General features: G+C 44.0%; 1 protein-coding gene across 9 annotated transcripts in view; it reads right to left on the bottom strand.

Annotated features, from left to right (window-relative positions):
- Window positions 1-26398, bottom strand: part of PTPN13 (protein tyrosine phosphatase non-receptor type 13) — a 981974-nt gene that overhangs the window by 221078 nt on the left and 734498 nt on the right. The window lies entirely within an intron of this gene.

Raw genomic sequence — 26398 nt, 5'->3', positions numbered from 1 at the left:
ATTTACATGGCACTTTTTCTCTAAAGAAAGGTCTCTGTATAGGTTATATATTGTCATGTCTCAAATCAGAAATAAATACTGTATAAATACAAAATACTCAAGTATTGCGTTAGCAGTTAAGGCTAGTGTGGTGATGGTACTGTGCAAGACACTGAGAACCACTTTCAAGAGTGAGGAGCAAATACAATGCAGCAAGAAATCCCCACTGTATTATTTGAAACTAGATAAAACTGTTAAAACTTAGACCAATGGAAAACCTGTGAGTTAACATGTGTTTTTTGTTTTTAACTATTACAATTATGCACATACATTCAAATCCTGGATGAAGAGGGTCACTGTGACAGCCTTTTTTATGCAAAATCCAATGGTTTTTTTTATAGACATTCACTGCATTTAATGATGCCATCCTTCCTTCAGCAAGCACTATTTTAATATATTTTAACTAATTCCCAGAAAACGCAGATGCAATCAGATATTATTTATGTCCATCTTTTGAGGATAAAAGATGCATCAGTTGAGTTATATTTTGTTGCTGACATCTTCTGAAATCCACAGAGTACGGGTTTGACATTTGGCTCGAACAACCCAGCAGGCTATCCTAATTGAGTTATTCTATAGAGTGCCATTAAATATGGTAATAACAAAATCTGTTATTTGCAGTGTTCAGAAATGCAGAAGTGCGATATCAAATACTATTCAGAAAACAACCTCTTATTTCATCATTTGGTACCTTTTTTTTTTGGTGTAAGATGTTTATTGCACTTTTCATACAAGTAAAATACACTTTCTACGCCTACAACCATGACAGGCCGGCTACATACTGGTACAATTTTATAAAATGTGTTGATTGTCAAACACAGCCCATCAGCCGACATCGTTAGGACCGGCGGTGTTGCATGAAGAAGCATGTGTAAAACAGAACAGTGCCGTATACGCATCCAATTATGCTTATGTTCTTACATTTTGTATTTTTATTGGTAAATATAGTGAAACAACTAAACAAAAAAGAAAACCCCTTTAACTTTGGTCACTGTGTCACAGCATTCTCCCCCCCCATTTCAAATTGTCTATCCATACCCATCTCCATTTACTATTTCGCGATCATCCTTATCTATTTTATTCGCCTTGTACTGGTGCTTGCGCTAGCAAAAAATTCCGTAAATACATCCAATAGTCCCTAGGGTGTGATCCAATCTGCAATTCTTCCTCATAAGTGGCTAGTGTGTCTCGGCAATATGTTAAATCTTCCAGACAGTTTTTCATCTTCGGCCCCATTTTACTATTCCAATGTAAAGATACCCTTCGTTTCGCCATTAAAAGTGCTATCACACAGAATTTACTCCTTTGCGCTCTTAGTTGCGGTACTATACCCAACAAACAGACCTTGGCCTTACATTCGATTGATGCCCCAAGCATGTCATTCAGGGCCTGTACCACCTGCTCCCAGAATCCCGCCACAGGGCGACAGTGCCATGCTAAATGCATGAAGTCTGCGTTCTCTTGTCTGCACCTAACACAGTTGGAGTCGTCTCTTAACCCGTATCTGTGTAGCCACTGAGGCGTATAGTACATTTGGTGGAGATATTTATAGTCGATGATCCTCAAGTTTCCATTTGGTGTCAGTATGCCGGTGAGCAGGCAAGTGGTTTCCCACTCCTCCTCTGACAGTGTATCATCTAATACTTCGCTCCATTTTTCTCTCATCCCTTCAGTGTTCCCTCCAATGTCTTTTTGTATGCTTGTGTATAATCTCAACACTAAATGGGAGGCCGTGGTTGTTGTGAGAACCAGCTGTAAGGGAGTCAGGGTCTGGGGTTCCTCCGGAAATGTAGGAAAGTGCTCTTTTACTGGCCTTTGTAACCTATAGTAGTTAAAGCTAAATAGTAGTGTTGGATTGCCAATATAATCTAATTTGTCTGAGGTTTGAAAGACCCCATCTTTGTCTAGATCTCCCAACTTGTCAATACCAGCGTGTCTCAGTAAATCCATTCCGACCTGTTCCTGCGTAACTGAGAGCGCCGGGTGATGAGCTGGAGTGCAGGTGCGTAGAGCGGTAGGCTATTAGCTACCTTGCCCATCAGTCTCCACGCTTCTGTGGTGGTGTTAACCGGGTTAATGTCACGTTCATGCAATCTTACACGTTTATGTGGCAATATGTTGGTCAACGGGACCGGGTCTGCGTCACCCGCCTCCACCGCCACGTGGGTCAGGAAAGGTATCTCGTGGTACCAGTAATGCGCGAATTGCGCCTGAGCGCATAAGTAATAAAGATATAGATCTGGGACCTTGAAACCCCCCTTAGCATATGGTAGTGTCATCGTTTGTAACTCCAACCTGGCTTGTTTTCCCGCCCAAAGCAGATTTAGCACTAATTTTTTGATATTTCGGAACACCTCCGCAGGAGGTTTAATTGGGATGTTATTGAACAAATAGAGGAACTTGGGCAGAAGCACCATTTTTCACGATTGCAGCTCTGTCCGCCAGTGACAGCGGCAGTTTATTCCATCTTTTGATCTTCTCTTCTAACGATGATATCACTCTTCCGTAGTTAGTACGGATGACTAGTTCTGGATCCCTGTGGAACCACACTCCCAAGTACCTTGTTGGTTCATCTTGCTATTCTAGGGGATAGTCCAGGGCCATTGGGTGTGTGCCATCCGTCAGTGTCAGAATAAGGGACTTAGCCCAGTTTATCTGGAGCCCTGAGTGTTGGCCGAATTTTATATATTCGCGCAGTAATGGGTTAAGGTGCTGTTCCGGATTTTTTACGTAAAGTACCATATCATCTGTGTATAGCGATATGTGTATGGGGCGCGTCGGGAGTTGTATGGCCGAGTAGTGGGGGTGTTGTCTAATTTTGCAAGCTAAGGGCTCCAGTACTAAGGCAAAAAGCATCGGGGAGAGCGGACACCCCTGCCTCGACATATTTCAATTGGTTCTGAAATATGTTTGTTTATCCTAATGCGCGCTGTTAGATTCGTGTAAAGCATCGTGATTCATCTTATGAATATTGGCGGAAACCCCATGCGCAGTAGTACTGCGTGGAGAAAGGGCCAATCTATTGTGTCAAACGCTCATGGATGTCGGTAGAGTTTGGGCCTCATGTGCTGCTTCATATAATCTCAATAGGTGTGGGGCGAGCAAGTCCGCAAATGTCTTATAGAATTCAATCACAAAGACGTCAGGCCCCGGTGCTTTGCCATTCGGTAGACACTTAATAGTGTCTACAACTTCCTCTATTGTTACGGGGCGAGCTAGGTATTCTCTGTGACCCTCAGATAACCATGCTATTTCTACATCTGCCATGTAGGACATTAGTTCCTCTTGTGGTCTCGATGGACGTGCCTCATACAATTTACCATACGAGTCCATGAATTCACCAGTTATACCCTTAATGTCACTAGTTATTGTTCCCGCTCGGGTTTTAATTGCTGTGATGTGCTGGGGCGTTCGTCCTGTACATATTTTCTCAGCTAGGGCTCTGCCCAGCCTGCCACCCTCTCCATACATTCTAGCTGTTTTACGTTTGGATATATATTTGAGCTCATCTGTTGCAAACTGCCGATGTTCTGTTAGGAGTTCTTGTATTTCTCCCAATAGTGTAGTGTCCCCCGTTTGTGTATATCTCTGTTCTAACGCGTGTATGGCGCTCTCATGTGATTTTAACTGTTGCCTGATGTCCTTTAATATGCCCGTGGTCGAGCTTATGCATACCCCCCGTACTGTAGCTTTGAAAGCTTCCCCTAATAGGCAAGGGTCTTCTGTCATGGGGCAGTTCAGGTCAAAGTAGTCTATTATTGCTTTATGTATGATGTCTACGTACAGCGGGTCACGTAATGCTACTGCATTAAAACGCCAAGTGAAAGGCGGAGGTTCGTAGTTCGGGATTTCCACCTCTAGGAGCACAGGGCTGTGATCTGAAAGTGTTCTTGGGAGATGCTTTATATAGGTAACCCATGATATCACATCCTGTGTGCCCAGCCAGTAGTCTAGCCTAGACCAACTTTTGTGTGCTGCATTTATGTGCGTTGCAACTAGCTCCCCTGGGTGTTGGACCCTCCACATGTCAGCCAGCCGTAAATCTTCCATAGCATCATAGAGCGTCGCTCTCGCTTTTATATGCGGTTCCAGCATGTTTACTGATCTGTCTAGCCCCTCCTTTAGTGCTATATTAAAGTCGCCTCCCCATATTATATTCTCAACCTGGATATCTGCTATGGTGTGCCATATTTTCTCAAAGAACCCTGGGTCGTCTATGTTAGGGCCATATGTGTTCACCAACGCAACTTGACGCTGCCTCACCATACCCACAACAATGACACTTCTGCCTTCGGTATCTCTGTGTACGTTCGAGATCTTAAAGTGTACCCCCTTTCGTATTAGTATGCTAACCCCTCGAGAATATGATGAGTAATTTGAGCTGGTGACTGATTCCGCCCATCTATTTCCCAATGTGGATGTTTTGATGGCCGCTATGTGCGTTTCCTGTAGGAAAGCTACGTCAATGTGTAATCTATCAAAATAGGCAAACATCTGCCTTATTTTCTTCGGGTTGCCTAGGCCTCTGATATTCCACGTGATAAATTTCAGTGTGCTAGGTCGTGTCATGACATCGAATGTGGTTTCTGCCATTTCGTGTTAGGTCTCTTCCCTCCATACATCATGTTTACAGTTTGCTCTATCCCATATTTAAGTATATATCTTCTAGCAATGAGTAAAACTTCAGTAACAGTGCATTTGGTAAATAAAGAGGTCGCAATGCTTCTCAGACACAGTGAGTCTATTTGAACAATTCCCAATACCCATTTCCTCCCCCCACCCACTTTAGCGCCCAAACTTTGCCAAAGCCATCCCTGTGTAATAATCAAACTAGTAGTAAAACTTGAGTTGGGGCGCACCCGCTTGGGGGTGTCGCCAGATACACACGTCTCCATCCACATAGTGGATGTGGACGGGTGCATGCGCTGTTTCTAATATCCACAACCTCCTTTCTTCCCCCCCTTTCCCCCGCCACAGTCTTATGTCAGTCTCGTGCATCACAACCACATTTGTCTCTGTTCGCAGTTTACAGCAGAGTGGCTTAAATCAGACCTGTTATGTGAGTCTACCCCTGCGTTTCCGCCCTTGGGTCATTGCAGCAGGGTACACCATCTTAGTCGAGCATGCTATGTCCAGCATTTGTCTGCTCGCATGCTCAGAATAACTTCGGTGTATTGTTCGATGTGGCGCTGCATATACACGTTATAGCCCCGAGGTCCCTCCCTCGCCCTCTGTCCGCAAGGGACTGCAAGGTTACTCACTGTGCAGGACATTAGCGCTTGTTCAGATTTCCAGTATCATCGTCTTGCATGGTTCATTTGTGCCCCCTCTTACAGTTGCTCATGTCCTTAGGTGACTTCTGTGATTTTCCATTCGTCGCATTATTGACCCGCAAATGTTTGAAGTGGTTGTGACATCGAGACATCACCATTCTCATGAAGTCTTGCAAAAACTTGAGGCCCTTGATCCCAGTCGTCACTCGTCCGGTCTTCTCGGTCCTGTGCCTTGCGCCGTTTTCCCAGTTTCTTGATATATTCCTGTGCTGCTTGCACCGTGGGGAGAATCACGGGCTTACCCGCATTTGTGATTTTGAGTTTTGCGGGATATAACATTGCGTACTCAATTCCTATCTCCCGTAGCTTCTTTTTCACTGGTGCAAATTCTTTTCGTGCCAACTGTACGGCCATGGTGTGGTCTGGGTAGAACTCCAGGGTATTCCCTCGATATGTGACTGTACCCTTTTCTCTAGCAAGCCTGAGGACCGTGTCTCTGTCCCTGTAGTTAAGCATGCAGGCGATTATCATGCGCGGGGTAGCACCCGGTTTTGGTGTAGGTGCCAGGGAGCGGTGCGCACGTTCGACAAGGAAAACCGGCGTCAAGCTCTCCGCGCCAAATAAGACTTTCAGCATCTTCTCAATGTAATTTTCCATTTTGCCAGTGTTGGTGGATCCGGTAGACCTGATATGCGGACGTTATTCCGTCTGGATCTCGCTTCCTGGTCCTCCACCTTGGCACGCAGGCCTTCCAGCGTTTTTTCAATGCCACCGCATACTTTCGTTGTGGTCCTGGATTCATCCTCCACTTTAGAGATCTGTTGTTCTGCCTTCACAATCCGCTCGTCGTGTTTTTCTATTTTCGCTGCCATATTGTCTACACGTTGCATCACATTGTCCAGTTTGTTGTTAATTTCCTGCAGACTTTGCTGAATCGCCCGTAGGACTGTCTCCATGCCGGTTCCGTCGTTCGACTCTTGCTCACCCTCTGCGTCCGAAGTGGCTGTGTTGCTTTTGGCTTTTTTTCTGGTCTCCAAGGGTAATTTAGTCTGTTGTTTGTCCGGTTTCCCCATATTACCGGTACACGTTAGCGGGCTTCGTCGCAGCGTCCACGGGTTTATCGTGGCCGAAGTACTTGCAGCAGACAGGTTTCGACGTTGGGGTGTTCTTGCAGCTCATAGCGAAGCAGTTTTATTCATCAGATATCCAGCAGGTGTGCATGTTCACCTAGTTGCCGTGCTATAGCTGCTCGAGGACGCCAATGGCAGCGTGAAGTCTTCCCCTCCGCACCACAGCACTCACTGTCCTGTCGTTTGCTATGCCTAGAGCGCCACAGTTAAGGTATCCGCCCGATAGCACGGAGTCAGATTACCACACTACCAACTCCTCCTCGGTTCGTTGTTCACACTGTTCCTCAACCATATAGTGCACACGTTGGGACTATTTTCCTGACATATGATGCTAGTATTCAATGGGTGCCCATGTTGTTACCATCCAACAGTCGTCCGTGCGAATCTCAGCAGTAAGCATTGTTGTGGCCAAGATACGTTCCTCCGAGTCAATACCATGTACTTGGCGCCATGACCGAGTTGTACGCGCCTTACTCCACGTGAAGGCTCTCAGACTGCAGAGTGGTGTAGCATTGCAATTCCCGATCTCTATGCGAAAAGAAGTAGAGGTCCTCTCCTTGCACGTTATTACCTCCGCCCTGCAGCCTCGTATATTGTCTCTCGCTCCGGTCTGCTTAGAACCCGCCGGGTCTCTGTACGGTCCCGTTATTTCTCTCCTCCGCTTCATAGTTCTTGCGTTCCACCGCCGCCGCCATTTTGTAGCCTTTGAAACGCAACCCCACCAGTAGCGCGCACATAGCCGTCATTAGACCACGGCTGTCTTGCCTTGCCTCAGGTTGGTCACCGCAGTAATTTGTCGGTTAGCTCGCAGATTATTGTCCATACCTGGGCTTGTATCTGTCCGAATCACCAGTGGCTCCGAGTGTCGGGCGCGGCCATCTTGGATCGCCACTAACATCCGTGCCGTTTTTCGCCGATATTTTCTACAATGTCCTTTATTTTAGAGTTTCATCACCAGAAGTATGTGGGCTTCATTTTCCGATTTGCAATTATACCTTTTTCGTTGCGCTGGCAGTAGTTTCAGGGGTTCAAAGGTCGCTTTTACTGCACCCGTCCCGCGGAGCTGACTTACTAGCCAACCATCCCGCAGTGCGCCCTCTAGCGCCCCTCATCATTTGGTACCTTCCTGGTGCCCAGGCATGAAAATCAGATGCAAGATAGCACTCACTCCCAAGATACAGGGATCACATAATGAAAGCTTACGGTAAATGTTTTGAATCAGCAGAAGTTGATAAAAGAATGAGAGGGATCTGGAGATGTAGGCTCTGCCGTGTTTGTGTTGGCAAACAAACGCTAGGCACTCACGGTTTATATAAGTTCTCTTATTGTTTAACATTGATTTTGCCCACACTCTTGATCAGGGCAGCTTAGAGTTTTACATGGCAAACTCTGCAGATGTGAAATAATTTAATTTCCATGTACATCAGATGCATAGCTGTGGGTTTTCAGATATGTTGATGCGCAGCATCCTCACTGACAATCTTCCACTTCCTTTCTTCTCTTAACACCTAGTGAGAACTAGTGACCTCTCAAAAGCTAAAGCTCGCCTTTCCATCCTTAGCTCCAGAAACCCCTAAGAATAAGCTTTTGGAAAAACAATCTACGCTAGATAGGGTAGCGCCTATGTTCGTTGTTTGTTTAATGAAATTTTTTTCCAAAATACTGAGCTTTTTATATCGTCCTATGCATACATCGACTACTCAATAATGACTATCCTCATATTGTCAAAGTAAGTAGATGTAGAGTTAACAACAGGAAATCTATACTTTCAAATGCATACCTACCTTATTGCTGGAACTGAATATTTTTAGGTTGATCTAAGTGCATTTGATACTACTAAAATAGATATTCTGAAATACAGCGGTTTGTATTTAGTGACAGTTTAGTTTCACAGCACACACTATAGAACAAAAAACAAATTGCACAACAAAACAAACATACACTCAATTTTCCAACAGTAAAGTATGTTGGCAAGAAAAGAAGTGTTAAGAAATATGTGACCTCATGGTCCTTTTATAGGCCAAAGCTTTGCTAGTGTCTGTCCTTTCAGGCACACTATCTTGCAGAATCTCATTCATTCTAGCATGCAGGTTTGCTTATATTTTGTAATAAAGGTGTTGGACAAACCACATGTGCTTATAAGGATCTGCTGAACAAGTTACTTACCTTCAGTAACTATCTGTGTGGCGGATACTCTTCCCACTGCAGAATTCTCACCCTTAAAAAAATACCCAGGCGACAGACTGGATCCAGAAACTTTTCACGCAGTGCTCTCACATGCTGGTAGGTGGCGGGGTGTGGCTCCATGTTGACAACTTTTTTTCAGAACACTGTCTGCACCCTCAGATGTACAGGCCAAAGTCTTAACCAGAAGTACCAGTGTGCAGATCTCTAGATTGGGACATTTCTGATGGGAAGATAGACTATTCCACAGAATGGGGAGGTGGGTGGCAGCACTGAATCTGTGGTTAGATAGACTATCCAACAGAAAGAGTGTTAATGAAGGTAAGTAACTTGTTCATCTGATGGCTATTTCTTACCACAGATTCCTCAAATTTAGAATAGATACAAAAGCATACTTCCCACGGCAGAGGGTTTGTCGAATGTGCTCAGACCACAAAGTCCTACAGTGAAATGCCTTTAAAGTCAGACCTAGATGCCAAGGCTGCAGTGCTTTGTGAACATGTTCACTGATGCCCATGTCACAGCACTTCAAACATCCAGAACAGGCACTCTGCTGGCCCTGAAGTAATGTTTTGCGAACCTGTGCAAAGAAGCCTACATCGCTGCTTGACACATGTTTTAGACAGGGACGCCCCGAGCCAAGGACTTAGTTGCAGCTTTTCCCCTGGTGGAATGGACCATTAATCCCTCAGGGTACTGATTCTTCGCCAAGGCATAACAGATTTTGATGCAGAGAATGACCCAGTGAGAGATGGTCATTTTCCGCACTGCCCTTACCTTTATTTCCCCCACATACCCTACAAATAGTTGGTCAACTACCGGAACTCTTTTGTGTGGTCAAAGTAGAACGACCATGCTCTTTTTGTGTCCAGATGGTGGAAACGCTCCTCCTCCTTGTGTGTTAAGTGATGGGCTGACCCAGATGGAAAGGGGTCACAACATTTGGCAAAAAAGATGTCCTGGTGCAAAGCACCACCTTGTCCAGGAAGGACATAAGATAAGGAGGTGAGCTGGATAACACCTGCAACTCACTCACCCTCCAGGATGATGTAATCGGCACTAAGAAGGCTGTTTCGATGGTCAACAGCCGGAGGGGACAATTGTGCAAAGGCTCAAAAGGAGCACACATCAGGTAGGTGAGGACCAAATTAAGGTCCCACTGCGGCATAATAAAGGGCATGGTTGGAAATAAGTGAGCCAGCTCTTTTAGAAATCTATTTACAATAGGAGACTTGACGAGTGAGGGCTGGTCCGCAGCCGCAAAAAAGCAGACAGAGCAGAAAGGTAACCCTTGAGAGTTACCAAGGCAGAGCCCCGCTGGGAAAGGGTTAGAATGAATAAAAGGAAAGTAGAAAGAGAAGCAGAAAGAGGGTCAATGGATCTTTCTGTACAGTATAATACAAACGTCTGCCGATGACAGGCATATACCGTCTTAGTGGAGGGCCGCCTGGCCACCAAAATAACATTAGACTTCAGGAGGAAGGTCAAACGCTATCAACTGTTGCCACTCAATCTCCATGCATAGAGGCGTAGAGTTCACAGGTTGGGTGGGGAAACCTCCCCTGCTGTTGAGACAGAAGATCCCCCCAAAGGGGCAGGCTGAACGAAGAAACAATACTCATGCTCAGAAGCTCTGGCAGACTCTCCTTACCCAGCTCGGAGCCACAAGAATGGCTTGGGCCCCGTCGCTCCTGATCTTCTTCAGAACCCTGAGTAAGAGTGGTATGGGTGGAAAGGGATACAACAGGCATTAGACCCACTCTTGACGAAAAGCATGGCCGAGTAATAGCCGCCTTGGAAACTCCAGTGCGCAGTACTGCTGACACTGCACATTTTCTTTGAAGACGAACAAATCTAACCAAGGTTCTCCCCACTGCTGAAAGAGACCTTGCGAGACCTCCGACTGGAGACACCATTTGTGATCCGCTAGGCATCGATGGCTGAGTTTGTCTGCCATGGCATTCAGAGAACCTGCCAGGTGTTGAACTACCAGGGTTATGCCCTGTTGTTCCAGCCATGTCCAGAGAGGTAGGGCAGTACCACATGGCAGTGGTGTTGTCCGTGAACACCTGCAAAGCTTCCCCTTGACAGAGGGAAGAAATGCTTTCAATGCCAACCGATTAGCTTGGAGCTCCACCTCCGCTGGAGACCAGTGTCCCCTGATCTCCACCTCTCCCAGCTGGCCGCCCCATCCCAGAAGTACTGCATCTGTCACAACTGTGAGATCAGGTTGGGGAAAGGAGAGCGGTCTGCCGTTGACCCAATCGCGCTTCATTGTCCATCACTGCAGATTTTTTGCAGTTCCTTCTGAGATCTGAACCATGTCAGTGAGATTTTCCAGATGCTGTGCCCATTGAAACTTCAAGTCCCACTGCAGAGCCTGCATACACCATCTTGCTTGACTTACCAACAGGATGCAGGAGGCACTGAGACCCAACACCCTCTGAGTCCATCACACCGAAATCCAGGATAGAGGCTGAAATATTGGAATCATAACCTGAATATCCTGGGCTCGCTGTTCAGGAGGATAAGCCTGTAACTGCTCCGATGAAAGGGAGTGTCTAATAAGGAGTCAGGTGTGACTTTTGCACGCCTATAGAGAACCCCAGCGAATACAGGAGGTTCGGCCTAGTCTGAAGGTGGGAGAAGACTGCCTGGGACGAGGACGCCTTCAACAGTCAGTCGTCGAGGTATGGGAAGATAGACACCCCTAACATGCACAGATGTGCTGCGACCAACGCCATCACCTTGGTGAACACCCGAGGGGCACTGGTAAGGCCAAAAGGGAGCACGGTAAACTGAAAGTGCTCGCGGCCTACAGCTGTGGCCCGGCAGGATGGGAATGTGAAAATACGCATCCTGCATGTCCAATGCTACCATCCAGTCTTCCTGGTCTAGGGCAGATAAGAGCAGAGCCAGAGTAAGCAGTTTGAATTTCTCCTTTTTGAGGAACAGATTGACGATCCGAAGATCAAAATGGGCCGTAGCCCCTTGTTCTTCTTCGGAATCAGAAAGTAGCAGGAATAACAGCCACTGCCTACTTCTGAAACTGGGACCCTTTCTATAGCTCCCTTGGCCAAAAGAGCACTTTAAATGATCCTCCATCCGACGTTCCTGACCTGGCAGAATAGTGGGAGGAAAAGAAAGGAAAGGTAGAGAATAGCCCTCCTGGGCAATCTGCAAGACCCACTTGTCCGATGTTATGGATCTCCAGTGGGGGATATGATGACGAATTCTTCCACCAACTGGAGTAGTGTGGTCCTGCAGAATCAGCTTAGGAGTGCTTGGAGGCTGCGGCTGTTGGGGGTAGTGTGGCAGATGACTTCTGGCCTCTATTCCGAGATCGAAAAGCACTGTGTCCACGCACAGCTTGGGCAGTCTTTGCGGGACAGTGGCTGGGATAGGGCTGACTCAGGTGGAAACACCTTCCTGGCTATGAGGAGTGGAGGAAAGGGCCAAGGATCTGGCCATAGCAAGAAAATCCTTGAACCTGACCAGGGCCGAGTCTGCCTTTTCCACAAAAAGGGGGGTTCCATCAAAGGGCAGTTCCATCAATTTGGCTTGGACATAGTCAGAGAAGCCAGTTGTACAAAGCTAGGCATGGCGTCTCAGGGCCAATGTTGTTGAAATCGATCTGCCCAGTGAATCGGTCGTATCTAACCCACACCTTATGGCTAATTTTACTGCATCCCTCCCGTCCTTGACAGCTTGGGAGAGCACAGCCTGGGCCTCCTTCGGGACTTGTGGCAGCACTTGAGCAACCGCATCCTAAAGGGAATGGGAGAAATGGCCCAAAACACATGCAGTATTCACCGACCTCAGTGCCAGGCTGGAGGAAGAAAACATCTTCTTCCCAAGTGAATCCAGACTCTTGGATTCCCTCTCCGAAGGGCCAGAAGGGAATGTGCCTTGGGACGTAGAGGCTTGCACCACCAAACTCTCTGGGGTGGGGTGTTGGCTGAGGAACTTTGGGTCGCCCAGAGCTGGCCAATGGCGGTGTGAAATCCTGTGCCCCTTTGCTAGGTTTAGACCATGGTCCTAGAAGGATGTCCGTAAGTGCTTCATTAAAGGGCAACAGGGGTTCAGAAGTGGAAGCCCCAGGTTGAAGCACCTCAGTCAGGAGATTAGTCCTGACCCGCACCGAAGGCAGCTCTAGTCCGAAGACCTCAGCTGTCCTCTTTACCACCATAATAATATTTGAGAAGGGTAGGTCTGCACACCGTGTGTAAACAAAACTGTTGAGTGTTTTTGTCACCTTCGATATTTTCTGCGTGCACTCTAGTGAATAGGGTGTGTGCCCAACTCCCTATAGGGTAACTAAAGTATAATTATGAGCCCAAGGAAAACCCTGGACTGCTAGAGGCACAGCTACTGGGCCAGGGGCCTTTGAAAATACTTAACATATATGTAAAATCTCTAATGCTGCTGTGTTTATCAATCACGTTTATTAATGATATATTTACTTTAGCATTCTGTTCAATGACATGAAACAAAAAAATGTGCATGTGTTATTTCACAACTGTATATTACACATATGAGACTATCTGAAAATATTCACTTATCATATTCCCAAGTCATATGTTGTTAGCACTAAAGAATGAATAACTCATGTAAATGAGTACACAAAATTAATAACCAGAGTCCCAATGCATTTCGGGTTGCGAAATCCAACCCTTCGTCAGGGGATTAATGATGTGTAAATTAAGACTCAAAACTTATGCGAGTGTCAGCGTCCTTTGGTTCAAGTTAATCGGGATCTACAAAACAACAACAAAGGAAGAAACTGTTTCCAATTCTCACATTACTGATACAATATCGTAATGCACAAGGCTGCGGAGTGCCACTGGGAGGAAGTCCCTTGAGATAAAGAAAAAAATCCCGGGGACAGATCGCCAATGTTCCCTTCTTATAGAAAAAGAGGTGAAACGGTTTATAAATGAGGAAAAAGGGAAACCAAATGTGATTGATTGGATGAGTAATGTGCTGGAGTGAAAGGAATGCTGGAGTGAAAAGCACCGTTAGAAAGTAGAAACCCGTGGCGGTATGGCTTAATTAGTTGTGTGACCCCTATTCCAGATCCAAATAAAATTGCTCTACAAAGCATGCAAGCGTACTTGTCTACTCTCTGTACTGCGTCCAAGTGATGCATACTGAACAGTTACTCCACTCTTGACAGTTCTATACCTTAATGTGAAACATGTCAAGATTAATTATCTATTACAAACTCACTAAGGGAGAGGGAGTCATCATAAACGCCAAGTAATCAAGCTGCTTACCGCCTCCGAAATCACCAAACTCAAGCCGTGACTGACCGCGTTGTCTTTAACCACCTGCAATAATATTACACGGATGTCACTAAGGTCGGACATAACGTCCGTACACTAACCTGAAGTTATCGACGCCAACTCTCCGAGTGAATCAATGAACGCGACTCCGCCCATCTAATCACATGGTGCGGAACTCGCAAGTATCTTATAGAGAAAACATGAAAACAGAAAGAGGACGGTCTGTGATGCTAAAAGAGCCGGAGTATACACTAGTAGCGGCAACCCTATAAGCTGAATGATTAATTACGTATGATCACGGGGAGAAGGCTGTAAAAACCTATTATTCGCAAATATATTAAAAGCAGTGCTGAAAAGTCTAAATCAATCCCTAGTGATGGTATGTAGTAGTAAGGAAATAATAGTGTGTAGGAAAAACGATGTGTTTCTAGATCTAAAAGGGTGTCTAAAGGAGGTATGGTAACGTGTGTGATGGAAAACAAAAACACATCTATGGGCTAAGCTGCTGACTAAAATCAGAAAAGGAAGATAAAATTGGTTAGAAAAAGAATGAAGGGTACTGAAACATGCAAAGGCATGCAAACCAGGTACATGTGTGAATGAATCTGTGTGGGAAGAGTCCCAGCGTACTCCCTTACAATCTGTGAGAAAACAGTATTACATTTAAAGAAAACATAGCAATTCGTAATGATCATTAAGACCTGCAGGAAAAACAGTTCCTAACAGTTTTATCCAGTAAATTTCTCTCCTAGCCAGGAGAGTATTGAATTCTAAACCTTGAGTGTGTTCCACTTTCTCTAAGACTGTGTATCTCAGTTGGGGAATTGTGTGTTTTGCTTCGACCCAATGTTTTGCTAATGGTGAGGTAGTGTTTTGGTTTCTAATGCAACTTTTGTATTCCACTATTCTGGTTTTAAATTTCCTACTGGTCCGTCCCACGTAAACCAACCCGCAAGGGTATTTAATTGCGTATACCACTCCGTTTGTGGAACAATCTTCATTGTATCTTAGTTTGATGCTTTGACCGGTGTGTGGATGCATAAACTGGTCACCAGTGATGACGTTACCACATTGTCTGCAGTTGTAACATTTCATCATGCCTTTTGTTTTTATTCTGCCACTTCTTTTAGAGGGTTTCAAAAGTTCCCTCAAGTTCTTTGTCCTGGTGTGTGCAAAAAGTGGAGAACCCTGGAATACTGTAGAAAAGTCTGGTTCATTCTCAATTAGTTCCCAGCGATTCCTGATTATAGATTTAATTTGAGACGTTTGCACTGAATTTTTTTATTACAAATACTTCTCGTTTCATTGGGGTCTTTATTTTGGGTGTTAAGAGTTCATCACGTGTTTTTTGTGATAAGGTTTAAACTGCTTCATTGAGTATTACATCCGGATAGCCACGCTCCTTGTATTCTTGTGTTTGTCTTTGGATATCTTGTAGACATTGTTCGCCATCTGATGTAATCCTCTTGATGCGCATCATCTGTGATATGGGAAGATATTTTTTCAAGCTGTACGGATGAGCACTCGTTAAGAAAAGGGCATTGTTGACATCTGTAGGTTTTTTGTATACTGATGTTTCTAAACCTTTGCTGGTTCTCCTTATCTCAATGTCCAAAAAGTGAATTTTGTCCTTATCAATTTCATGTGTGAATTTTATTCTGGGATTCACTCCATTCAATTCATTGATGCAGTCTTCCAGTAGATTTTTGGTACCTGTCCAGATGACCAAAATGTCATCAATGTACCGTAAAAAGATTGCGGCATGTGTTTGCCAAATGGGATTTGATGTAATGTACTGGTCCTCCAAGTAAGCCATATAGGTTTTCTCATAAGATGGCGCTCCTGGAAATCCCATTGCGGTACCAGTGCGTTGGATGTAGTATTTGTTCTGCCAACAGAAGTAACTATTGTACAGGGAAAAATGTAGTAATTCTAGCAGGAAAGTCGCTTTTGGATGATCAATTTCAAAGTTTAGTAACCGCCATTCAACTGCCTCCAAACCTTCCTCGTGTGCAATAGATGTATATAATGCAACAACGTCAATGGTACAAAGCCAAATGTCTTGAGTGAAAATATGTTTGTATCTCTCCAACTTGTTCAAACAGTCGGTTGTATCCTTTACATAGGTAACCCACGATTGAACTAGGGGTTGTAAGTAAAAGTCCAAATAGTATCCCAGTGGCTCGTGGATTGATCCACATCCAGCGGGACGAGGATGTGGATCAATCCCCACACACACGAGGAAGGTTTGGAGGCAGTTGAATGGCGGTTACTAAACTTTGAAATTGATCATCCAAAAGCGACTTTCCTGCTAGAATTACTACATTTTTCCCTGTACAATAGTTACTTCTGTTGGCAGAACAAATACTACATCCAAAGCACTGGTACCGCAATGGGATTTCCAGGAGCGCCATCTTATGAGAACACCTATATGGCTTACTTGGAGGACCAGTACATTACATCAAATCACATTTGGCAAACACATGCCGCAATCTTTTTACGGTACATTGATGACATTTTGGTCATCTGGACAGGTACCAAAAATCTACTGGAAGACTGCATCAATGAATTGAATGGAGTGAATCCCAGAATAAAATTCACACATGAAATTGATAAGGACAAAATTCACTTTTTGGACATTGAGATAAGGAGAACCAGCAAAGGTTTAGAAACATCAGTATACAAAAAACCTACAGATGTCAACAATGCCCTTTTCTTCACGAGTGCTCATCCGTACAGCTTGAAAAAATATCTTCCCATATCACAGATGATGCGCATCAAGAGGATTACATCAGATGGCGAACAAGGTCTACAAGATATCCAAAGACAAACACAAGAATACAAGGAGCGTGGCTATCCGGATGTAATACTCAATGAAGCAGTTTAAACCTTATCAGAAAAAACACGTGATGAACTCTTAACACCCAAAATAAAGACCCCAATGAAACGAGAAGTATTTGTAATAAAAAAATTCAGTGCAAACTTCTCAAATTAAATCTATAATCAGGAATCACTGGGAACTAATTGAGAATGAACCAGACTTTTCTACAGTATTCCAGGATTCTCCACTTTTTGCACACACCAGGACAAAGAACTTGAGGGAAATTTTGAAACCCTCTAAAAGAAGTGGCAGAATAAAAACAAAAGGCATGATGAAATGTTACAACTGCGGACAATGTGGTAACGTCATCACTGGTGACCAGTTTATGCATCCAAACACCGGTCAAAGCATCAAACTAAGAAACAATGCAGATTGTTCCACAGACGGAGTGGTATACGCAATTAAATGCCCTTGCGGGGTGGTTTACGTGGGACGGACCAGTAGGAAATTTAAAACCAGAATAGTGGAATACAAAAGTCGCATTAGAAACCAAAACACTACCTCACCATTAGCAAAACATTGGGTCGAAGCAAAACACACAATTCCCCAACTGAGATACACAGTCTTAGAGAAAGTGGAACACACTCAAGGTTTAGAATTCAATACTCTCCTGGCTAGGAGAGAAACTTACTGGATAAAACTGTTAGGAACTGTTTTTCCTGCAGGTCTTAATGATCATTACGATTTGCTATGTTTTCTTTAAATGTAATACTGTTTTCTCACAGATTGTAAGGGAGTACGCTGGGACTCTTCCCACACAGATTCATTCACACATGTACCTGGTTTGCATGCCTTTGCATGTTTCAGTACCCTTCATTCTATTTCTAACCTATTTTATCTTCCTTTTATGATTTTAGTCAGCTGCTTAGCCCATAGATGTGTTTTTGTTTTCCATCACACACGTTACCATACCTCCTTTAGACACCCTTTTAGATCTAGAAACACATCGTTTTTCCTACACACTATTATTTCCTTACTACTACATACCATCACTAGGGATTGATTTAGACTTTTCAGCACTGCTTTTAATATATTTGCGAATAATAGGCTTTTACAGCCTTCTCCCCGTGATCATACGTAATTAATCATTCAGCTTATAGGGTTGCCTCTACTAGTGTATACTCCGGCTCTTTTAGCATCACAGACCGTCCTCTTTCTGTTTTCATGTTTTCTCTATAAGATACTAGCGAGTTCCGCACCATGTGATTAGATGGGCGGAGTCACGTTCATTGATTCACTCGGAGAGTTGGTGTTGATAACTTCAGGTTAGTGTACGGACATTATGTCCGACCAGTAAATCTTTCAGATTCACTTCGACATTGTTTAAAATGATTTAGTGACATCCGTGTAATATTATTGCAGGTGGTTAAAGACCACGCGGTCAGTCACGGCTTGAGTTTGGTGATATCGGAGGCGGTAAGCAGCTTTAATACTTGGCGTTTATGATGACTCCCTCTCCCTTAGTGAGTTTGTAATAGATAATTAATCTTGACATGTTTCACATTAAGGTATAGAACTGTCAAGAGTGGAGTAACTGTTCAGTATTCATCACTTGGACGCAGTACAGAGTAGACAAGTATGCTTGCATGCTTTGTAGAGCAATTTTATTTGGATCTGGAATAGGGGTCACACTACTAATTAAGCCATACCGCCACGGGTTTCTACTTTCTAACGGTGCTTTTCACTCCAGCATTCCTTTCACTCCAGCACATTACTCATCCAATCAATCACATTTGGTTTCCCTTTTTCCTCATTTATAAACCGTTTCACCTCTTTTTCTATAAGAAGGGAACATTGGTCATCTGTCCCCGGGACTTTTTTCTTTATCTCAAGGGACTTCCTCCCAGTGGCACTCCCCAGCCTTGTACATTACGATATTGTATCAGTAATGTGAAAATTGGAAACAGTTTCTTCCTTTGTTGTTGTTTTGTAGATCCCGATTAACTTGAACCAAAGGACGCTGACACTCGCATAAGTTTTGAGTCTTCATTTACACATCATTAATCCCCTGACGAAGGGTTGGATTTCGCAACCCGAAATGCATTGGGACGCTGGTTATTAATTTTGTGTACTCATTTACATGAGAGTTATTCATTCTTTAGTGCTAACAACATATGACTTGGGAATATGATAAGTGAATATTTTCAGATAGTCTCATATGTGTAATATACAGTTGTGAAATAACACATGCACATTTTTTTGTTTCATTTCATTGAACAGAATGCTAAAGTAAATATATCATTAATAAACGTGATTGATAAACACAGCAGCATTAGAGATTTTACATATGTGTTAAGAATTTTCAAAGGCCCCTGGCCCAGTAGCTGTGCCTCTAGCAGTCCAGAGTTTTCCTTGGGCTCATAATTATACTCTTTACCACCATGGCATAGGATGCCCCTTCCTCCGTAGCCACCATACGTGGACAGAGCATGCCAGTATCTGGGGAAGTATCTAGACCACTGGCCTCCCCAAGTTCCCCATACTAGGCCAAATTCTCCTCAGAGACATCTTGGTTCTCAAGAGGGTCCCCCAGACCCCTCCCAGTCCTCTACTGAGTCTAGCACGTCTTCAAAGTGCTTAGGAGACAACATAGAACCTCTGGGTTCTGTTGACATCGGAACCGGCATCGATCGATGCAGTTCCGACTCCGTGCCGATGGGGATGAGGATGGGACTTGTGTCACCGACGGGCATCTTTGACGTTGCAGGCACAGACTTCGGGTTCAACGCCGGTGAAGGCGTTGAACCGGATCTGGGATCAGTACCCTGAGGCCCCACGGGTGTCGTGGTCAGAGCCATTGGCGTCAAACCCAATGGGGCCCTTTCCGGCCCAGCGGGCCCAAAGGCTCGTCAGCAGGGTGGTTCCGCTCAAATACGCAGTACATGGCCTCGTAAAATTATTTTATTTGAGAAGGAGTTGCTCTGGATCCCAGAAAGGGGGGAGACACGAAGTCGACTCTGGCTCTGTGGAACTGTGCCTAGAGCATTGGTGCTCCTTATCTCTCTCGACGACGTACGCCAGTTGAGGTGAATGAAGACGAATTCCGCTTGGACTTCTTTTTCTTTTTGTACCTCTTCCCTGAGCGCACCAAGGATCTCGAATGGGAAGAAGAAGTCTTAGGGCTACGGGAGCAGTCCCATGACCTCCTCTTCATCGAACGGGACTGTGACTTCCTTGGAGTCTTGCTTGACGGTGTCGACTGCCGGGCCACGAGTAACTTCATCACTCGCTCCCTCAAGGTATTCAGAGCCATCATTCGACAGTTCGAAGTTCGAACACGACTTCATATTGTGGTCGCGCTCGAGACACTAAAGACATACGCAGTGGGGATTAAGAATACACATCATGCGGGAACAAGTCCTGCATGGTTTGAAACCTGTCTTCCTTGAAGACATCCCTTGCACACGAAGTCGGATTCCAAAACGTTTGACAAAAGTTGAAAGAAAGCCTGCCAAAAAGCGGCAAAGGGGTAGATCTTTACGGAACGGTGCTTAACTGGTGTGGAAAGAAAACACCTGAAATCTGCACGCCTGGGTGGTGCCTATATAGGCACCGCAACGTCATAACCGATGCTGATGACGTCACGCAGAGCCGAATGGAGCCAACCGACACCAAGCACAAGGGGTATTGCTCAGCTAAAGTTTCCGGATCCAGCCTGACATCTGGGAAACTGAAAGGTAAGGAATCTGCAGCTAGAATCTCTATCAGATAACAAAGGTTCCTGCATGTGGCTAGTATGGAATTTGGAATTACCACAGTCAGTCACCATCCATAAGGTACCGTGCTGTCACAAATATCCTGCACTGGAATTCAGACTTGCATAGGGACTTATGTTAGAATAACCAAATTTCAAAACAGCCTCTGTAACCACACTATTGTAATCTACAGATAAAAAAGAAGAATGCACTATCTACACACACAATTTAAACAGGCATAAGTAGTAACCCCACCAGGTACCTTTTACCTCTGCTAAAGAACTAAAATAAGAAATGGTTACTTACTTGTAGTACTGGTTTTTCATCTTAGGTATCACAAGTGAAATAACAAATGATCAAATTAATCCCCACTACGTGCAGTGATAAACCTGACATCCATAATTGTTAAAAAGGATGAACATTCCAGCATTTCCACAGCAGACACGCACCTTCATAAGCCTATCATATGCATAAGTTTCCATTTAGGCAGCATGGCGCCTGAAGTCATTTAGTATGGACACTTAAATCTGCCTCAAACATGCATGGAGATATTAAAAAAGCTAGATACAGCGTTGTACGCTTTAAAGTGGTCACAGTTCTGATTATGGTGTGACTAACAAGCACACTAACTGATTTTTGTCAGGAAGAAGTCATTCTGTTTCATTTGTGCTACGTGGTTTTGGCAAAACTAAAGTTTGCTTCAATTAAAGTGAACTTGTCAGACAGGTCAGCATATAGAAAAGTATCACATCAAGCATCTTATTTCAAGGTTCCAGTGGCAAACAGGCTTCTTGGATGGCATGGGGAATTTTTCCTTCTTATCTGAAAACCACTTCCTACATAGAATCCAAATTTGGTACTCAAATAAACCATGATGCCTCCTTTTCACCTATTCACAAGTTGTCACTGCAATATATCCCAAGAACAGCAGCCTTTCTTTATTTTAATAATAAAAAAATAATAATAGAGTTTTATATAACGCAAACTAGATCCGAAGATATAAGGTATCAGAGCGCTTTACATGAGCACCAGTTTTGTTACAGATGGACACATTCATTTTTGTTAGGCACCGGGAGATTAAGTGATTTGCCCAGAATCACACGATGTTGACCGTCGTTGCCGAGACACGAACCCAATTCCCCAGCTTCGAAGTCGACCGTTTTAGCCTTAAGGCTACATCCTCTAACCTTTATGGTAGACAAAAATTTAGCTTGAAGAGTTATTAAGCTGCTCAGACTACTCAATTGTGGAAGCATATACCGTTTTTCAGGCTAAAAGGTGAATTATGTGTACACATGTTTTGTTTCTACCAAAGGTAGTCTCGGAATTCCATATTAATCTATCTATCACTGTGGATATTCATTACTTATATAATTTTCATTGTGGGACTTATAATGAAATGACAAACAATTAGATGGTTTACAATTGCATTGTAGTACACAATGAAATGCTCATGAAGACATGTCACAACAATAAAATGGATGCCATAAATGCCACAAAAATAAAATGGATGGCAAATTAAGGAAAATGCACTTACCAGTATGCATCTGTTCTTGGCATGTAGGGCTGCAGAACCACACACTTTTGTATTAGATCACCATCTGGTGGTGGGCCTGGATGATTACACTTTGTTGTTGTCTTGGAAGAGTCTTTGTCTGCTGGGTGACTCCTCCCTTAGACCGTAGTGTGCTTGGGCATCGACTCCATCCTCAGATTGTTTTCGCCATTTGGGCAAATGATGATACAGATTACAGATAAGGATGACCATGTATTGTGTATCTAAATAAGATAATACTGGAACAGATATAGGTAGCCGGGGAGGTGGATGGGCGTTTGTGGTTCTGCAGCCCTACATGCCAAGAACAGATGCATACTGGTAAGTAGCATTTTCTGTTCGAGGCATATGGGCTGCAGACCACACACTTTTGCATAGATTGCACAGCAGTTTCTCCCTTAGCGGCGGTCACCCACATCTGTTGCAGTAGTTTGAAATAATGTCTTTAGTACAGCCTGGCCCACACTTGCTTGTTGCTTTGCCTGCACATCAACACAATAGTGTTTTGTAAATGTGTGTGTAGTAGACCATGTAGCTGCTTTACAGATATCATCTAATGGTATGTTCCCTAAGAATGCCATAGATGCTCCTATCTTACGTTTAGAATGAGCCCTAGGAGGAATGGTTAAAGTGCGTTTTGCTTTTTGGTAACAAATTTGAATACACTTAACAATCCACCTGGCAATACCTGATTTTGAAATCAGATTGTCCTTATGTAGAGGTGAAAAGCACACAAACAGTTGTTTAGTTTTACGAAAAGGTGTTGTCCTATCTATGTAGTATAGAACTGCTCTTTTTACGTCTAGTGTGTGTAGAGCTCTTTCTGCAACCATTTGCAGCTGTGGAAAAAATACTGGCAACTCAATGGATTGGTTGAGATGGAATGGTGAAATTACCTTTGGCAGAAACTTTGGATTTGTTTTGAGAACCAATTCATTATGATGAAGTTGTATAAATGCTTCTTGAAATGTTAATGCCTGTATCTCACTCACTCTTCGTAGCGATATAACTGCTATTAAAAAGGCAACTTTCCATGTAAGAAACTGTACCTCACATTTATGCAATGGTTCAAATGGTGGACCCATAAGTCTTGTGAGAACAACATTTAAATTCCATACTGGAGAAGGCGGTATTCTAGGAGGAATTATTCGTTCAAGTCCTTCCATAAACGCTTTGATTGCAGGTACTCTAAACAGTGACAAATGTTGTCTGTTTTGGAGATATGCCGCTATAGCTGCTAGATGCAGTCTAATTGAGAGTATGCTAAATTAGATCTTTGCAGATGTAATAGATAGCATATGCTGTTTTGTATTGAAACATCCAAGGGGTTCACATTGTAGTTTGAACAATATACAGCAAATCTTTTCCATTTTGCTGCATAACATGCTCTAGTGTTAGGAGGTATTGCCTCTTTAATGACATCCATGCACTCAGTAGGTAAATTTAGATGTCCAAACTCTAGGACCTCAGGAGCCAAATCGCTAGATTGAGCTGCATTGGGTCCGGATGCATAATCTCTCCATGGTTCTGTGTTAGATGTGGGGAGAGTTTTAGTTTGTGGTGTGGTACTACAGAGAGCTGCAGTAGCGTTGTGTACCATAGTTATCTCGCCCACGTTGATGCTATTAAAATCAATGTGAGAGAATGTTTTCTTAATTTGCGTACCACTAATGGAATTAGTGGGAGAGGTGGAAAAGCGTACGCAAATTTGTTTGACCAGTTCATCCATACCGCATTGCCTTTGGATAATGGGTGTGGGTACCTGGCGGCGAAGCTTAGGCATTTGGAGTTGTTTTGTGTGGCAAGCAGATCTATCTCTGGTTGTCCCCACATTTGAAAGAATGGTTGAAGAACTTGAGGATGAAGCTCCCACTCATGTATCTGTTGTCTCTGACGACTTAACAGATCTGCCAATTGATTGTGAACTCCTGGTAGATGCTCTGCTAATAGGAAAATATTTTGAGGAATGGCCCATCTCCAAATGCTCTGCGCCAGCCGGGAGAGCTGTAGGGAGTGTGTTCCTCCTTGCTTCTGAATGTAATACATTGCTGTCATATTGTCCGTCCGGACTAATACAGCCTTGTTTGAGATGTAATGTTGAAACGATTTTAGAGCTTGAAAGATTGCTAGTAACTCCAGATATTTTATGTGGAGTACTCTTTGTTTCATGTCCATATTCCTTGTACTGTGTGATTTTGTAAGTGCGCTCCCCATCCAGTGAGAGATGCGTCTGTGGTCAGTATTATTTGTGGAACTGGCTCTATAAACGGTCGGCCCTTGGAAAGGTTTTTGTTGTTCCACCATTGCAGAGAGCGATGCGTCCGGTCGTCTACCACCAACAGATCTGTTACGTCTTGTTGAGCCAGATTCCACGGACCTGCCAAGCATTCTTGTATGGAGCGCATTTGTAGTCTTGCGTATGGTACTATGAAAATGCAAGATGCCATCATTCCTATTAGCTGCATGAATTTTTGTATAAGATTCTGCATAGCCTGTATTCTTATTAAGTTGGGGTACGCTACTTCCTTGGAGGTATCTATTGTGGCCCCTAGGTATTGCTGAGATAGGGACGGTTGTAGATGTGACTTGTTTTGATTTACTGTAAACCCCAGTTTGTGCAGCAGGCAGACTGTTTGATGCGTGTGCTGTACACATTGGTTGTATTACTTGGATTTTATTAGCCAGTCGTCTAGCTACGGGAATACATGATTGTTGTCCCTTCTTAAGTATGCTGCTACTACCGCTAGACACTTTGTGAATACTCGAGGTGCTGTTGTCACTCCGAAGGGGAGCACCTTGAATTGGTAGTACTGACCTTCTAGCACGAATCTTAGATACTTTCTGTGAGACTGATGAATGGAAATGTGGAAGTAGGCGTCCTTGAGGTCTAATGTAGCAAGGAAGTCCCCTTTTTAGGTCTCGTCCTATTCCATTCCGCAAGGAATGAATAGGACAAGACTATTGGGGCTAAACTAAGAGCCAAACTAAGCTCTCAAAAATGCGGATTTCCAGAAGTGCATGTGTCTCGTGCACGCGCTTCTATCCGCCTGCCTGCCTGCCTGCCTCGCATCACCACATCAAAGCCAGCCATCTGTTGCTTCCCCAGCGTGGTGCCGCCAGCAGCTTCACTTCAAAGGGATCCGCTCCGCCCCCTGCTGCATCAAAGGCTTTCATTTCGCGGTCGCGTTTTTTTACTTTCATTTCACGGCCGCCTTTTTTCTGCCCCTGTTAGGCTCGTTTTTTGTGCCTTTCTGCCCCTATTAGACTCGTTTTTTCCCTTTTTCTGCCCTTCTGCCCTCTGTTAGACTCACTTTTTTGTGCATTTCTGCCCCTGTTAGACCCATTTTTTGTGCCCTTCTGCCCCTGTTAGGCTCGTTTTTTGTGCCTTTCTGCCCCTATTAGACTTGTTTTTTCCCATTTTTCTGCCCTTCTGCCCTCTGTTAGACTCGCTTTTTTGTGCATTTCTGCCCCTGTTAGGCTCGTTTTTTGTGCCTTTCTGCCCCTTTTAGACTCGTTCTTCTTGTGCTGTTTTTCATTCTCTTAAACCATCTTACACTCTCCCAAAAAGTCTTTTATTTCACTATTTCTTCTTTTACTCTCCCATTGTTTTAAACTTGTTTCCATTACCTCCTTCCTTCATACCCCAAGCACTCCCTTCACCTTTCTTGTTCAGGCCGGTGGCGGTTCCTCAGAGGTTAGTTACTTTTGTGATCCCCACTGTGTTTAGAAATATTTTTCGTTTCATTTAGCGCTGTACATTTACGTAAGTAAATAAATAAATTAGCAACCAAAGTGCAAAAAAAACTAAGGAAATAACTACTAACCCAGAAACATGCATTTACGTGCAAGAGAATTCTATAAAAGTATATGTCTGTAACGCTTCTGATCTTTGGTCGAAGAAAGGTCATGTGTAGAGTGCTGCGTCATGAACCCTTGTCATAAAACGTGTGCGCTCGTGAGGAGAGCGTGGCCAGTACTGGCTCAGAGTGCACGTTCAAACTAGACTGCAGGTGCCATTTGTCGGCTGTTTACACCGTGGAATGCTACACATCCATTGCGTACTGCGCGAAAGAAAGCAGGGTTTAGTGTGCTCTGGAATGCATGAAATGTTTAAATTCTGCTGTGCACTAAAAGGCACTTACACTTTTTCTCTCTTTCAGACTCGTAACTTTACTAGTGAATGCGGTCACGAACTAGCCAGAGTCATGTGAATTATCAAGGCCCAGTGACAAAATAAGCCATTTAGATGTGTAATTTCTTTGCCTGTCTGGCTAGTGGGTGCATTTTCTGCCACTTAAACACTGTAATACAAGGCAATTGTCCTCTAAGTAAAAGTCGCATTTCTTAAATTAAAAA

The sequence above is a fragment of the Lissotriton vulgaris genome, chromosome 3_1 (assembly GCF_964263255.1).
Source record: "Lissotriton vulgaris chromosome 3_1, aLisVul1.2, whole genome shotgun sequence".
NCBI lineage: Eukaryota > Metazoa > Chordata > Amphibia > Caudata > Salamandridae > Lissotriton > Lissotriton vulgaris.
The sequence above is the reverse complement of the archived record's forward strand: the minus strand, read 5'-3'. Positions and strand labels throughout refer to the sequence as shown.